This window comes from Bubalus kerabau, chromosome 16 (assembly GCF_029407905.1).
Source record: "Bubalus kerabau isolate K-KA32 ecotype Philippines breed swamp buffalo chromosome 16, PCC_UOA_SB_1v2, whole genome shotgun sequence".
Classification (NCBI taxonomy): Eukaryota; Metazoa; Chordata; class Mammalia; order Artiodactyla; family Bovidae; genus Bubalus; species Bubalus kerabau.
This window is the reverse complement of record NC_073639.1, coordinates 12,483,425-12,496,899: the sequence shown is the minus strand read 5'-3', so window position 1 is coordinate 12,496,899 and position 13,475 is coordinate 12,483,425. Positions and strand designations below refer to the sequence as shown.

The 13,475-nt window shown below is 40.0% G+C and overlaps 1 protein-coding gene across 1 annotated transcript in view; it reads right to left on the bottom strand.

Moving 5' to 3' along the window:
• The window catches only part of LOC129630300 (IQ domain-containing protein M-like), a 267,840-nt gene that overhangs the window by 51,836 nt on the left and 202,529 nt on the right, over nt 1-13,475 (bottom strand). The gene's annotated exons all lie outside the window — the stretch shown is intronic.

The window sequence follows — 13,475 nt, the reverse complement described above, 5'->3', positions numbered from 1 at the left end:
ATCCTGCTTTGATTGTGTAGAGCTCTCTGGATTCGGTATCCAGCCCCTAAAGCCACTCTCTTGCTAGACTGGTCTGCTTTCCTTGTGTTGACCTCTGACTATTGCCACTCAGAGAGCATACCTTTCTTATCTACAGCAAACCACTAAGGCTTTCTGGTGCAGACTTAACTTGGCTAATTGTACCTTCAATTATTGATTTTGTTGGGACCTTTTCCTGACACAGGAAATCTACATCATCTCAGGGTTCTAGTTCTATGTGATCAGTGCTACCTAATAGAACTTCCTGGGATACTGGAAATGTTCTATATCTATGTTGCCCCAAATGGTGGTCACAAGGACTCTTGAGTTTTATAAATGTGGTTAGTGTGACTTAGGAGCTGAATTTTTAATTTTAAAATTTTTGATTAGTTGAATAACATATTGGATATCTCAGGTCCTCCCCTAAACTCTTAGTAGTTTACAAATAAAAATCATAATATAAAGTTAGATAGGAATAGTTATAAAGTCTAGATGTAGGGTGTGCATGTAGAGAAAAAGAGAGAAGAAAACCATGTTTTATTATTTTGTTTTTGTCCTTCCTCCATTTTCATCACACCTATAGTATTCACCAACGTATGCAAGTACACAATTCATTAATTTAAGAACTGACAACATATCCAAGATGATAATGAAGAAAAAGAAGAAATGACACTTAAATGCTAGTCTTTGTGTACCATTTCTTAAGCTATTGGATATAAATAAGGAGAAAACGTCAATGACGAGAAAGACAATTTTGCATTTTTATTTTTAAATCAATTACCTAACAGAAAATGTAGCTTAAAAAGCACAGTTTATATAAATAATGCACAAGTTTTATCATTAAAAACATGTTTCTATATATAATGGAATGATACTAGGAGCCAAAGAACAAAATATGTAAGTAAGATCCCAGATGAGTATAAGAAGCTGAGACACTACATTTTAAGTGTGAAACAAAAGTAAAAGTGTTAGTCACTCAGTCATGTCCTGTTCTTTGCGATCTCACAGACTATAGCTTGGCAGGCTTCTCTGTCCATGGGATTCTCCAGACAAGAATACTGGAGTGGGTAGCCATTCCCTTCTCCAGGGGATCTTCCCAACCGAGGGATCGAACCCAGGTCTTCTGCATTGCAGGCAGATTCTTTACCTTCTGAGCCACCAGGAAAGTCCCACATTTTAAGTTTAGAAAACTACAAACTATCGAGGTGCAATCTTCCCTGACGAGCGTTGAGTGATGCATACTACAGAACCAGCTCTAACTCCCTTAAGGCTCACCTCACTGCAGAACCACCACCACCACTGGAGAAAGAAAAGTGCCTCTGAAGGAAGACCACTGTAGCAAAGTTGTCCCTTCTCCTCACCTCCTTGTGGGAACTTTACCAAAGTCAAACGAGAAAGATTCCAAAGAATTTGTTTTAAATAATGGTGGTCTCTTCATGAAGAGAAAACTGACTTTTTGGTTTATAGCTGGCTTTCTATCAGGCATTATACTTACACACCTGTTCTGTATTAATGGAGCAGGGAAAAAGAATATGGGGGGAAATAATTTAAAAAACTAGATGATAGAGAATATGTAGGTGACAAAAGAAGGGGTGCTTTTTCATGTCCCCATTTTCTGCAAGATCGAGGAGCACAGATAGATTGGGAGGGAGGAGGAAAAGAAATGTGTGGGCAGGTTTTGCCTCCGACATTGAAAGAAACACGCAAACACCTCTGAGGAGTGTATCAAGACATCAAGAACAGAAGATGTAGGGCACCCTAGAAAAGGACCATCGATGCATATGGGGGCTTCCTGGGTGTGAGCCCTTCTCCAGGGAGTCTTTGTGAAGCTCTTACCACAGTACAGAGTCTATATACAATAAATCAGAACAACAGATAACTCCAACTTTGGCACAGGTAGGTAAATAAGACATGTAAATTACCTTTCCTAACCCACTCCTGCCCAAAATTGGGATATTAACTGCCCAGAAGAAGGTATGGAAGAGTAAAAGTACAATCCAAACATCTTTACCAATTTTCATTACAAGCCATTATAAGCTCACAGGTCAACCTTCTGTGAGAAAGGAGGGGGGCTTACTTTCTAAGATTGTAAATATAAAATTAGTTTGTGAAATACATCAAATATAAATATGTTTATAAATATATATGTATATATATATTTATGTATGTTCACTAAATATAAAATTAGTCTTACCAAATGAAAATGAGGGTGGTTAATTAACTGGGAGTGACAGAAAAGTTATTGAATTATACATGAGATATAATTAATATAAACATATTTCCAGATAGAAAGGGGTGGTGGAGGTGGAAACAAGATAACTGGAGGTTGTTATTACAATAAATTATTTCACTTTACTCCCAAATGAGATGAAATCCTTATGTAAATCACTGCATTGAATCAGAAAGAAATATGTTTGTATAGCTGTGAGTGTGTGTGTGTATGTGTGTTTGCATTATAGAAAATATGTACCCAGTTAGCAAGAAGAACAAAAAAAAAACTTAACTGACAGAAAAAAGAACTATAGGAATATTTGGGAAAAATGCAAAAGTATAACACATACATAATGAAATCTCAGAAGGAAAGAAGAGAAAGAATAAGAAACTCAAAACAATCTTTAAGACTAAATTTCTTTAAGCTCAGAGCTAATGATTACAGAACAAAACAACACATCTTGCTGAAGGATATGTTTTTCCTTAAGCTCTGTACTAATGATTATACAAAAACCTTTATATAATTTGATATACAAAAGCTGGCTTAAAACAACCTTCAAAAAACTAAGATCATGGCATCTGGTCCCATTACTTCATGGCAAATAGATGGGGAAACAATGGAAAGGGTGACAGAATTTATTTTCTTGGGCTCCAAAATCACTGCAGATGGTGACTGCAGTCACAAAATTAAAAGATGCTAGCTTCTTGGAAGAAAAGTTATGACCAACCTAGCCAGTATATTGAAAAGCAGAGACATTACTTTGCCAACAAAGGTCCATCTAGTCAAAGCTATGGTTTTTCCAGTAGTCATGTATGGATGTGGAGAAGGCAATGGCATCCCACTCCAGTACTCTTGCCTGGAAAATCCTATGGATGGAGGAGCCTGGTAGGCTGCAATCCATGGGGTTGCCAAGAGTCAGACACGACTGAGCAACTTCACTTTCACTTTTCACTTTCATGCATTGGAGAAGGAAATGGCAGCCCACTCCAGTGTTCTTGCCTGGAGAATCCCAGGGACAGGGGAGCCTGGTGGGCTGCCGTCTATGGGGTGGCACAGAGTCGGACACGACTGAAGTGACTTAGCAGCAGCAGCATGTATGGATGTGAGAGGTGGACTATAAAGAAGGCTGAGCACCAAATAATTGATGCTTTTGAACTGTGGTGTTGGAAAAAACTCTTGAGAGTCCTTTGGACTGCAAGGAGATCAAACCAGTCAATTCTGAAGGAAATTAGTCCTGAATATTCATTGGAAGGATTGATGCTGAAGCTGAAGCTCCAATACTTTGGCCACTGATATGAAGAGCTGACTCATTGGAAAAGACCCTGATGCTGGGAAAGATTGAAGGCAGGAGGAGAAGGGGATTACAGAGGATGAGATGGTTGGATGACTTCACAGATTCGACAGACATGTATTTGAGCAAGCTCTAGGAGATGGTGATGGACAGGGAACCCTGGGGTGGTGCAGTCCATGGGGTTGCAAAGAGTCAGATGCTACTGAGCCACTGAACTGAATGATTATATAACAACAATGTATCTTGCTCCTGGACATGTTTGTCCTTCTTGACAGGAACCTTCTGACTAATTCCATTATCTTAAGATGTATGTTGTGGAGTAGGTCTGGTAACACATTTCAATTATTAGTTCTAATCCTGTTATCTTAAGATGTATGTGGTGAGAGTGGGCCTGGTAAAAGTATACAAGGCTTACATAAGCCTTGCTAGTGGGGTGCTCTCTGCCCCCTCCTGATGTCTGTGTCAGAAGCTTTCTCTACCCCTTTTTCACTGCAAGAAAACTTTTCCCACATGAAGCTCTGAGTGCCTGAAGCCTGGTCTCTGGTCATGAATCTGACACCATTCACTGTAATCTATCAAAGCTACAGTCATCAAGACAGTATGGCACTGGCACAAAAACAGAAATATAATCCAACTGAACAAGATAGAAAGCCCAGAGACGAACCCACACACATATGGGCACCTTATCTTTGACAAAGGAGGTAAGACTATACAATGGGGAAGAGATAGTCTCTGTAATAAGTGGTGCTGGGAGAACTGGACAGCTATCTGTAAAAGAAAAAATTTAGAACACTTCCTAAAACCATACATAAAGATAAACTTAAAATGAACTAAGACCTAAATGTAAGACAAGAAACTATAAAACAGAGGAAAACATAGGCAGAACACTCTTTGACATAAATCGCAGAAAGATCCTATATGACCCACCTCCTAGAGTAATGGAAGTAAAAACAAATAGGACCTAGTTAAAAGCTTTTTTTCATAGCAAAGGAAACTATAAACAAGGTTAAAGGACAACCCTTAGAATGAGATAAAATAGCAAATGAAATAGTTGACAAAGGATTAATCTCTAAAATATATAAGCAGCTCATGCAGTTCAATAGCAGAAAAACAAACAACCCAGTCAAAAAGTAGGCAAAAGACCTAGAGAGACAGTTCTTCAAAGAAAAAATACAGATGGCTAATAAATACATGAAAAGATCCTCAACATTGCTCATTATTAGAGAAATTAAAATCAAATCTACAATGAGGTATCACCTTACACCAGTCGGAATGGACAACATCAAAAAATTTACAAACAACAAATGCTGGAGAGAGTGTGGAGAAAAGGGAATCCTCTTGCACTGTTGGTGGGAATATAAATTGATAACAGCCACTACGGAGAACAGTAGCAAGATTCGTTAAAAAAAAAAAAAAACTAGGACTATAACTACCATATGATCCAACAGTTCCACTACTGGGCATATACCTTGAGGAAACCAGAATTGAAAAAGACATACATACCCCAATGTTCAGCACTGTTTACAATAGCTAGGACATGGAGGCAACTTAGCAGTTCACTGACAGACAGATGGATAAAGAAGTTGTGGTACAAATATACAATGGAATATTACTCAGCCATAAAGAGGAATACATTTGAGCCAGTTCTAGTGAAGCTGATAAACCCAGATCCTATTGTATACAGTAAAGTAAGTCAGAAAGAGAAAAATCAGTATTGTATATTAATGCATATACATGGGATCTAGAAAGATGGTACTGATGAACCTATTTGCAGGCAGCAATAGAGACGCAGACATAGAGAACAGACTTATGGACACAGTGGGGCAAGGAAAGGATGGGACAAATTGAGAGACTAGCATTGAAACATACATCCTACCATATGCAAACTAAATAGTGGGAATCTGCTGTATGACACAAGGAGTTCAAACCTGGTGCTGACAACCTCCTACTCCTGGCATGTGGTGGAAGGTTTCAGGGAGGTTCAAGAGGGAAGGGACATATGTATACCTATGGGTGATTCACACTGATGTATAGCAGAAATCAACACAATATTGTAAAGCAATTAACCTCCAGTTAAAAAATCAATTAATTAATCAAAAGAAACATGAATAACCAGGAGGTAGGTATTTATTGAGCACTTACTTTGTACCATACATGGTGCTGGGAAACTGGGGTATATAAGGAAGTGAACATGGACGTGCCTCTTGGCTTCAAAGTGTTTACTGCCCCAGTGGGGCCTAGGAGGAGACATATCAAATCAAATAGAAGACACATAAAATCAAATAGTCCCACAGATCAAATATCAAACAGAAATGGAGTAGTTAAGATAGAAGGTAAGAGTTGTGATTTGGGGGGAGCTATAGCGGCAAAAAAACATTGTGTGTGCTGGGTGGTATGAGTGGCATGATCAAGTGTTAGAGACCTTTTAAAACAAAATCTTTCACAAGGACTTATCCACAACTGGAGCCTGTGCGCCACAACAGAAGAAGCCACTGCCACGTGAAAACCGTGGACCACAATGAAGAGGAGCCCCCACCCCCCACAACTAAAGGTAGCCCGGGCAGAAATGAAGACCCAGTGCAACCAAAAAACAAATAAAGAATTTTAAAAACAGTAAAGAGAAATTAATTTTTAAAAAAGTATGTAGAATCAAAGAAGTGGGACTTTGTTATCGGGGTGGTGAGCTTGAGGACCAATGATGGGAAGTGACTCACCAGAGGTCACATGGCTATTAGCTATGATTCTTTCAGTTTCAAGCAATAGAAGACATTTTTGATGACCTTATGAAAACACAGAGGATTAATTAGAAATCAAGTGATGTTGCTCTTGGAACCCATTAAAGAGTTCTAGGTGTTGTATCTATCTCACTATGCAGGGTGAGAACTGACTGCCACCTACTTCTCCCTGACCTCTCAATTAACCCAAAGGTATAGTTTCCTTTTACTGCACAATTCTATTATCCTCAGAGTTACTAAATGCTTTGTTTTTCCAAAAAAAGAGAGAAGGATTTATGGTCTGCAAGACAAAGTGGGATGTCGGAAGCATTTCAATTCCATATTTTATCCTAAGGTTTCTGGATAGAAAAAAGAGTCAAGACTTGAAAACAAACTGCTATCTCCAGGGGAGAGGCACATTTAAAGTAAGGTGGGGAGCTAAAGAAACTACATATAAGAGTAAGGACAATGTAGCATTCAATGACTGGGGAACAGCAGCTCCAAGGCACAGTGGAGTAATTTAAGCTATTATGAAGTGACAGGAGATGATCAGGGAAAGAAAAGCAAAATATTATAAGAGTTAGGGCTTACACTTAGGCTGCTGACTGATGAAAAGGTAGATTAGTTCATTTACTTAGCAGTTTAACAAATATTAAGCATCACCATGGGTTCCAGGGCTGATGAGGCCGTGGGACCTTGAAGTACCAGGGAAGCAGTAGGTGCTGAATGGTTCATAGCACTGACTCTGGAGCCAGGCTGCATGGGTTTAAATTCTGTCTACAACAGCTACTAGCCACGTGACCTTGGAAAAGATACTTTACATTGCTAAGCTTTGACTGTCACATCTGTAAGATATAATACACCTCTCTAATATGCTTGAGACTTATATGAATTTGGCCATGAAGCATCTAGAATATTTTCTGGAACTTAGTACTATATGCACATTAGTTATTAGACAACTTTTATTCTTAAGCAACAAAAAAGTGGCAAACAATATCATTCCAGATACCGTGTTGATATGAAGGGAATAGAGAGAAAGAGTTGGCCATGCCAAAAACCAGAGGCAGCTTATAATGTGGAATGGGCTCTGGCTTCTCACCACCTGGCTTCAGATCTGGACTCTACACATTCTAACATGTGACCCTTCTTAAACTATGTGTCTTTGTTTATTAATCTCTCAATGGTTAATAACATTCATTTCATGGAGTTATCTTGAGGAATTAGACAAGTAAACACCTGTAAGTTACTTAGAATAGTGCCAGGAATAGAGTTAGTGTACAAAAGTATTGGCTATTAGTATAATAATTAATTTATTTTAGATAGTGTAATAAGCATGTGAAAAACTTCCATGGCCCATGCAAAGAACAGAAAGCCACTATGAATAGAAGTTAGTGAGCAAGTTTCAGCAGTCTTTGACATGAGATGGGCAGCAATCTTAGCCATCATAGGACTTGTCTTTCTCATCTGGGTAATGGCAGGTGGGAGATTATAACCACTTGAGAGTTTGCTTCCCTGATGGTTCAGCAGGTAAAGAACCCATCTGCAATACAAAAGATACAGGAGACACAGTTTCGATCCCTAGGTTGAGAAGAACCCCTGAAGAATAAAATGGCAACTCACTCCAGTATTCTTGCCTAAAAAATCCCATGGATATAAGAGCCTGGTGGGCTACAGTCCAAAGGGTCGCAAGGAGTCAGACATGACTGAGCAATTAAGCACACACACAGAGGATGTAGACCTCGCAGACCCCTATATTCTGGCTGCTGCTGCTAAGTCACTTCAGTCGTGTCTGACTCTGTGAGACCCCCTAGATGGCAGCCCACCAGCCTCTCCCGTCCCTGGGATTCTCCAGGCAACCTGGATCAATTCCCCAGCCTAGAACAAGAGTTGGTGGACCTGAATATAGACCTGAAAGGGATACCAGGGCATTCTGATACATGGATTACAATCTCAGCAGCCTAGGTACCAAGACACAAGGGTGTGACGATACATACTTTGCCAGAGAGACAGTCTTCCTATTAAGACACCAAGGCCACAAAGTTCTGGTTCAGTGAGGCATAGAAGGAACATAGCATGTTTGGTTCCTCTAGAATTCTGCAGCTTTGGACCAGCAGGAGACACACTCACAAACAATTGCATGGAGAATACAGCAACAGGAAACAGCATAACGGCCTCAGCCTCCTTCAAAGGATCTGAGGACAAAAAGAGCACCCAAGTGCCCTCATGCATGAGAATCTATAAGAGTCCTTCTAGGGCCTTCTAGGAATATATGGGGTGAGATTTCCTGATAGGCATAGGATTCCCTGCAATTAGTTTCAAGTTATGTTGTTCTGTAGTTGCTCCATCGTTTCTGATTCTTCTGGGACCCCATGGACTGTAACTTGCCAGGGTCCTCTGTCCATGGGATTTCCCAGGCAAGAATACTAGAGCAGATTGTCATTTCCTCCTTCAGGGGACCTTCCTGCTCCAGGGATCAAACCTGCATCTCCTGCACTGCAGGCAGATTCTTTACTGCTGAGCCATCAAGGAAGCCCAGTTCAGGTTATAAGTAGGTGAAATTTGAGTATTAACAGTAATTTGATTTCATTTGTACCTACAGCTTGATAATGACTGGGGAAGCTTGGAATATATAATGCTTGTTATTTTTCCAAGATTACACACTGTGTCTCCTAAACTCCTAATAAAATATCCAATTAAGAAATAATTGATGATGGTAATAAAGGTGAGTCTTATTTTCAACAGAATCAAAGAAGGCAAGAATTCCAGATCTTAGAAGTAAACAATCATTCAGTTTCTCTTTGCTTCAGAATATGGACAAGTGTTGCTGGAGAGAAAATATAGCAGGAATAGAAAACTCTTTAGAGTATAATAGGAACAATTCATATTTGAGTCACTTAATGCCAATGACTGATCATATTGACACTATTAGCTTAAGTATGGGGTAGAAATTCAGTAAGATAAACTACACATTTTTCAAGTGTTCAGCTCAAATGGCCTGGTGTATAGAGGGGAAAACCTTGTTCCAGGAGTAGATGTCCTAGGTCCTGCTCTGCTACATGACCTAAGTAATGATACTTGGGGCATGTCACAATTTTAAAATAATGATGCTGATAATAATTATAAACCTCTATCTTTTGGGGGTATTTACAATTTGCCAGTTACTGTTCTTTTTTTTGCCTGTCACTATTCTAAGGGTTTGACATCTAGCAATGCATGTGAAGAGCTGACTCATTGGAAAAGACCCTGATGCTGGGAAGGATTGGGGGCAGGAGGAGAAGGGGACAAGAGAGGATGAGATGGCTGGATGGCATCACCAACTCAATGGACATGAGTTTGAGTGATCTCCGGGAGTTGGTGAGGGACAGGGAGGCCTGGCGTGCTGCGATTCATGGGGTTGCAAAGAGGACATGATTGAGCATCTGAACTGAACTGAACTGAATTCATGTGATCCTCCTTGAAACATTCACAGGTCACATCCATTTTAAGTGGCATAGCCAAGTTAAGAATCCATGGACTCCCAGAAGGACTAGGGCTCATCTCCTCCTGCAAGAGCACCAAAATCACAATTAGCTGTTAAGCAACCATCCACAGGAGGATGCTGGAATCTATGAAGAAAAGATACCCTACGTCCAAAGACAAAGAAGAAGCTGCAGCAAGATGGTAGGAGGGGCACAATCACGATAAAATCAAATCCCATACCCAGTGGGTGAGCCACAGATTGGAGAACAATAATACCAAAGAAGTTCTCACACTGCTGTGAAGGTTTGGAATCCCACATCAGGTTTCACAGCCTGGGGACCCAACAAAGGGACTGGGAATCCCCAAGGAACTTGATTTTGAAGGCCAGTAGGATTTGATAACAAGACTTCCGCAGAACTGGGGGAAACAGAGACTCCAGTCTTGGGGGTACAAACAAAACCTTGCATGCACCAAGACTCAGAGGAAAGGAGCAGCGACTCCACAAGACACTGAACCCAACCTACCTCCTAGTGTTGGAGGGTCTCCTGTGCAGGCACAGGTCAGCAGGGGCTCACCACAGGAATGGGGCTGATGGCAGCGGCTGACTGGGAAGGTCCCCTTTGGCATTAACCCTCCTGTTGGTCACCATTAATCTTACCATAGAGTCTACTGATCTGAGGGCTGAGTCACCTCAGGCCAAACAACTACCAGGGAGGAGGGTAACCCTACTCATCAGCAGATAATTAGATTAAAGCTTTATCGAGCATGAGCCCACCAAAGCAAGACCCAGTTTTTCCCACCACCAGTCCCTCCCATCAGGAAACTTATACAAGCCACTTAGCCTCCTCCATCAGAGGGCAGACAGAAGAAGGAAAAACCACAGTCCCACAGGGACAAAAACAAAACCATGTTACAGAAAGTTAATCAGCATGAAAGAGCAGAAAGCCATGTCCCAGATGAAGGGACAAGATAAACCCCCAGAAAAACAACTAAATGAAGTGGAAATAGGCAACCTTCCAGAAAAAGGATTCAGAATAATGGTAGTGAAGATGATCTATGATCTCAGAAAAAGAATGAAGGCACTAATTGAGAAGAGGCAGAAATTTTACCAAAGAACTAGAAGAACTAGAGAACAAACAAACAGAGATGAATAATACACTAGAAGGAATCCATGGCAGAATAACTGAGGCAGATGCACAGATAAATGACCTGGAGGACAGGATGGTGGAGATCAGTACCACAGAACAGAATACATAAAAAAGAATGAAAAGAAATGAAGAGAGCCTAAGAGACCTCTGGGACAACATTAAATGCACAAACATTCACATCATAGGGGTCCCAGAAGAAGAAGAAGGAGAGAGAGAAATGACCTCAGAAAATATCTGAAGAGATAATAGCTGAAAATTTCTGGAACATGGAAAACAAAATAATCAACTAAGTCGAGGAAGCACAGAGAGTCCCAGGCAGGATAAACCCAAGGAGGAACAAATTGAGACACACAGTAAGCAAACTGACAAAAAGATTGAGATAAAATATAAAAAGCAACAAGGGAAAAACAAAAGTAACATACACAGGAATGCTCATCAGGCTATCAGCTGATTTCTCAAGAGAAACTCTATAGGTCAGAAGGGAATGGCATGATATATTTAAAGTGATGAAAGGGAAGAAGTTACAACAAAGAATACTCTACTCCAGCAACACTCTTCTTCAGATTTGATGGAGAAACAAAAAGCTTTCCAGATAAGCAAAAGTTAAGAAAATTCAGCATCACCAAACCAGATTTATAGCAAATGCTAAAGGAACGTCTCTAGGTAGAAAACAAGAGAAGGAAAAGCCATTCGTATAGAAAATAAACCCCCCAAACAATTAAGAAAACGGGAATAGGATCATTGTTGTTGTTGTTTAGTCACTCAATCATGTCTGATTCTTTGTGAACCCATGGATTGCAGCTGCCAGGTTTCCCTGTCCTTCACCATCTCCTGGAGCTTGCTCAAACTCATGTCCATCGAGCTGCTGATGCCATCCAACCATCTCATTGTCTGTCATCCCCTCACCCTGCCTTCAATCTTTCCCAGCATCAGGGTCTTTTCTAATGAGTCAGTTCTTTGCATCAGGTGGCCAAAGTATTGTAGTCTCAGCTTCAGCGTCAGTCCTTCCAATGAATATTCAGGACTGATCTCCTTTAGGATGGACTGGTTTGATGTTTCTGCAGTCCAAGGGATTCTCAAGAGTCTTCTCCAACACCACAAATCAAAAGCATCAGTTCTTCAGTGCTCAGCCTTCTTTATAGTCCAACTCTCACATCCATACATGACTACTGAAAAAAAGCATAGCTTTGACTATATGAACCTTTATCAGCAAAGTAATGTCTGTGCTTTTTAATATGCTGTCTAGGTTTGACATAGCCTTTCTTTCAAGGAGCAAGTGTCTTTTAATTTCATGACTGCAGTCATTATCTGCAGTGATTTTGGAGCCCAGGAAAATAAAGTCTGTCACTGTTTCCTTTGTTTCTCCATTCATTTGCCATGAAATGATGGGACCAGATGCCATGATCTTAGTTTTTAATGTTGAGTTTTAAGCCAGGTTTTTCACTCTCCTTTCACCTTCATCAAGAGGCTCTTTAGTTTCTATTCACTTTCTGCCATAAAGGTGGTATCCTCTGCATATTTGAGGTTGTTGCTATTTCTCCCAGCAATCTTGATTCCAGCTTGTGATTCATCCAGCCCTGCATCTTGCATGATGTACTCTGCATAGAAGTTAAATAAGCAGGGTTGCAATATACAGCATTGATGTATTCCTTTTCCAATTTGGAACCAGTCCATTGTTCCATGTCTGGTTCTAACTGTTGCTTCTTGAGCTGCATACAGGTTTCTCAGGAGGCAGGCCAGGTGGTCTGGTATTCCCATCTCTTTAAGAATTTTCCACAGTTTGTTGTGATCCATACAGTCAAAGGCTTTAGCATAGTCAATGAAGCTGAAGTAGATGTTTTCCTGAAATTCTGTTGCTTTTTCTATGATAACAGTAGATGTTGGCAATTTGATCTTTGGTTCTTCTGCCTTTTCTAAATCCAGCTTGAACATCTGGAAGTTCCAGTTCACTTACTGTTGAAGCCTAGCTTGGAAAATTTTGAGCATTACTTTGCTAGCATTTGAAATGAGTGCAATTGTGCGTTAATGTGAACATCTTTGGCACTGTCTTTATTTGGGACTGGAATGACAACTGACCTTTTCTAGTCCTGTGGCCACTTCTGAGTTTTCCAAATTACCTTCAGTGTAAATGAATTAAATGCGCCAACCAAAAGACACAGACTGGCCGAGCAGATGAAAACATGTGCATGTATGCACTTCCACTTACCACATCACTCTGCTTGATTACCCCCCCCAAACTGTAAGTAATTATCTTGTATTGTTAGATTAATCATGCTCCCACTATGGCTTGCAATTGTAATTATCTTTTATTTTTAGTCTGGTTATTGATTGTGAAAACTGATAAACATCTTTTACTATTGTGATTATGTAACTATTACTCAATACCATTCTATCATGATTGGTTAACAAAAAAAGTATAGAATTCTGTATCACCAAAACTAACATTTAAGAGAAAAACCTGTAATCACTTTTTAAAATCCAGATGCATATCAGAATTACCTTGCAATTTTTTGAAAAATTCAAATGCCCCGGTATTGCTTTTTTTCTCTCCAGAGCTCCAAATGTGTTTCTGATGAGCAGCCATGTTTAAAAACAACTGGATTATATAGGGATTTTTTTTATTAGTTTGTTTC